The 3,800-nt window shown below is 49.9% G+C and overlaps 1 pseudogene; it reads left to right on the top strand.

Moving 5' to 3' along the window:
* Nucleotides 1–470: 470 nt before the first annotated feature.
* Nucleotides 471–3,170, top strand: LOC128483118 (uncharacterized; annotated as a pseudogene).
* The last annotated feature ends 630 nt before the right edge of the window (nucleotides 3,171–3,800 follow it).

The raw sequence follows: 3,800 nt of genomic DNA, 5'->3' as shown, positions 1-3,800 counted from the left end.
ACTGTGTGGGTTTTTATAGTCTGATTCATTTGGGGTACCAAGGCACCCCATTTCTAAATTGTCTTGGTGGTGGCAGCGTTATTTTGATATTTGCTATATCATTATAGTTAAGTGCGGGTGGTAGTAAGGGTGGATATTTCTATTTTTATCGCTATTTTCGGTCTAGTGCAGACAGATAGTGAATTTTAACCCTTTTACCACCAGAACCAAGTCACGCGCACGCTTGGAGTAGAGTGCGTTTGTGACAAATTGGTGGCATAGCGGTGGGATAGTTAAAGATTTTTTCCATCTTTTTCGGTACCAGATTTCAGTGTTGCTGGATTAGCTAATCCAGACACTAAAAAGAAATTGTTTCTCAATTTCCAAAGGCTGAACTCAGTGCATACTTAGTATATTTACACCTCAACAGTCCCCCCCCCCTTCTTTGTTTTCTTTTCTTTTGCTATCATTTGTTTGGGCCGGTGTGATAAATGGAATACCAAACACAGTCCAAGAGTGCTCTGGAGCAACGTTGCCGTGAACAATGTATTCCCATCCGGGGAAAATCAAAGGATGAACTTATTCAAGCGCTTGTGGACTATGATATGCAACAAGCAGTGCAAAGTGATGCCGCAAACGCTTCTGAGGGAGGCATGGTCATACGGGAGATACCTGCAGCTGATGTCGGTGACGTGCCAAGATCTGGAGATCCCTTGGACTCTTATCTACAAACTGTTTTCAAATACGTGGACCCAGCAGATGCAAACCTCAGACTGCAGCTTATCCTTAAATATCAAGAGAGAGAAGCTGCAGAGCGCCAGGCCGAGAGAGAGAGGGAAGCTGCAGAGCGCCAGGCTGAGAGAGAGACTGCAGAACGCCAGGCTGAGAGAGAGACTGCAGAGCGCCTGGCTGAGAGAGAGACTGCAGAGCGCCTGGCCGAGAGAGAGAGGGAAGCTGCAGAGCGCCAGGCGGCAAGAGAGCATGAACTAAAACTGGCAGAGTTGGAGAGGTTAAGTGCCTCACCTATCAGTGTGGTTTCAAGAGACTCTTCTGCACCCAAACCACGTGCAGAGAATTTTCCCACTTTGGACAAAGATGGGGATCTGGATGTTTTTCTGCGCAGTTTTGAAAAGGTTTGCAGGCAGTACCAATTGCCAAAGGACCAGTGGGCAAAGTACCTCACCCCTGGTCTCCGAGGTCCTGCGCTGGAAGCATTTGCAGAGCTACCAGCAGAATCTGACCAGGACTATGAGGCAATTAAGGCTGCACTGCAGAGACGTACAACCTTACCCCTGAGGTGTACCGAAAGAAATTCCGGACTTTGCAAAAGCGTTCCACCGAGAGCTACACTGCAGTTGTGGGACACCTGACGACGGCATTCCGGCAGTGGATTAGAGGGCTGGAGATTAAAACCTTAGAAAGCTTGGAAGATCTAATCATCAAGGAACAGTTTTTGCAGCTGTGCCCAGCCAATGTACAAGAATGGCTGCTGGACCGGGAGCCCAAGACAGCACTGGAAGCGGGTGAGCTGGCGGATTTCCACACTGCCAACCGAGCACAATCGGACCGGAGCAGAGGTTTTTCTACAGGAGCATCCAGCTGGAAGACCACTACACCACGGCTTCCCACCACCCAGTCTACTGTACCACCTTCTGTGTCAATTTCTACCTCAGGGAGAGGGGGAGCTAGTGCCATTTCTACGTATGGGGATAGCCGCAGGTGTTTTATTTGTAATAAAGTGGGGCACATTAGCGCTACTTGCCCGGAGAAAAGAAATCCTACGCCATCCACAGGAGTGGGTCACCCCTCAGAATCACCATCTTCGGTGTTGTTCGTCTCCAGCGCTGAGAACACCCCCAATGTGAATATGCAACCTGTGACTGTGGGAAACAAGGTAACTGTGGGGCTCAGAGACACGGGGGCAGAAGTGACTCTTGTGCGTCCAGAGCTAGTGAGCTCTGAGGACTTTATTCTTGGCAAGAACTTAACAGTGCGGGGAATTGGGGGAGTACTTCATGCAGTGCCAATGGCACGAGTATTTTTGGATTGGGGAGCGGGGAAGGGTGTAAGAGATGTGGGGGTATCAGATAACATTCCTACTAATGTGTTACTGGGTACTGATTTGGGTAGGCTGTTGTCAAAATATATGCCGGAGGATGACACTTTTGATTTATCCAGGTATTCTAGGGGCCCTACCATAGAAAGGGCAGTGTATAAAAATGTACCAGGGCAGCCTCATGGGGAGAGTGGGCAGAAAGGTTGTGCGTGTCTGCCTGTGCTAGAACCCAGAATGTCTGAGGTGCTGTGGGAGAATGTGAAGGTTTTGCATCACTGGGAGGGAGGGCAGAGCGAATCTGTGCCAGAACCAGGGATGTCTGAGGTGCCATGTGAGAATGTGGAGGTTTTGCATCACTGGGAGGGAGGGCAGAGCGAATCTGTGCCAGAACCAGGGGTGTCTGAGGTACCGTGTGAGAATGTGGAGGTTTTGCATCACTGGGAGGGAGGGCAGAGCGAATCTGTGCCAGAACCAGGGATGTCTGAGGTGCCATGTGAGAAGGTGGAGGTTTTGCATCACTGGGAGGGAGGACAGATTGAATCTGTGCCAGAACCAGGGATGTCTGAGGTGGCGTGTGAGAATGTGGAGGTTTTGCATCACTGGGAGGGAGGGCAGAGCGAATCTGTGCCAGAACCAGGGGTGTCTGAGGTACCGTGTGAGAATGTGGAGGTTTTGCATCACTGGGAGGGAGGGCAGAGCGAATCTGTGCCAGAACCAGGGGTGTCTGAGGTGCCGTTTGAGAATTTGAAGGTTTTGCATCACTGGGAGGGAGGGCAGAGTGACTCTGTGCCAGAACCAGGGATGTTTGAGGTGCTGTGCGAAAATGTGAGGGGGCCACCCTGTGAAGAAGGGCAGAGGGTGAGTGAATGTTCCTCTGTGTCAGGATTAGCTGGTTCCCAGGGTCCTGTATGTATGCATCCTTGGAGTGGAACAGGTGGAGTGACAGATGTTTCAATCATAGCTGTGGTAACCTGGCCGCAGAATAGGGGACAAAGAGAGGGCTTTGGTGCACTCGTGCCCGTATTCTGTGGGACTACGAAGTCGGGACACAAGGGAGAGGGTGAAACTGGTGACCATTCTGTTATCCCTTACGCAGGGCCTACATGGTTTGGGAAGCCAGGGCGAGACACCCTAGCTACCCATCGAGTAGATTTGTTGGGGCTTATAGCTATACCGAGCCGCATGGAGAACCAATCTGTTACTAAGGGGATGGACTATGCCCCTGGGTACCCTGAGACCATGGCCTTATCCTGTAACAGAGCAGACAACGTAGCCGATGCTTTGAAAAGTACCTTCTGTAGGGTGGGTTTTCCCAAAGAAATACTTTATCTTAGCCGGAAACTGTTACCCAGGGAAAAAGTAGGTAGGCGCAGAGATAAGCTTGTGGCTTAATCTCTGGGCCACCATCTTATTTGGGGGAGGTGTCACACCAACTTGTGTAGTGCATACATGGACTTGCTACCTAGTAGAGATGGTATGGCCAATTTCAGTATTGGAGGGGTTAATTTGATTGTACAGGCCAAAAAGGCCAAATGTGGTGCCAAAAGGTCTTGTGAGATAAATTTGTCCTTTTGAAGCTCGGACTCCAACCGGGGCCTTCTACGGGGTGTTAGGTCCTGCAGTGGAGCTGCCGTTTTGTCTAGGTTCAAATGTAGACGACCATATGCCTGTATCCCCTCATATATAATGGATTCTTTGATATGCTAAGTGACCACTAGCAGTCAGGAAAACCATTTCATATCCAGGTCATATCAAACACATATCA

Source organism: Spea bombifrons, chromosome 1 (assembly GCF_027358695.1).
Source record: "Spea bombifrons isolate aSpeBom1 chromosome 1, aSpeBom1.2.pri, whole genome shotgun sequence".
NCBI lineage: Eukaryota > Metazoa > Chordata > Amphibia > Anura > Pelobatidae > Spea > Spea bombifrons.
The sequence above is the reverse complement of the archived record's forward strand: the minus strand, read 5'-3'. Positions and strand labels throughout refer to the sequence as shown.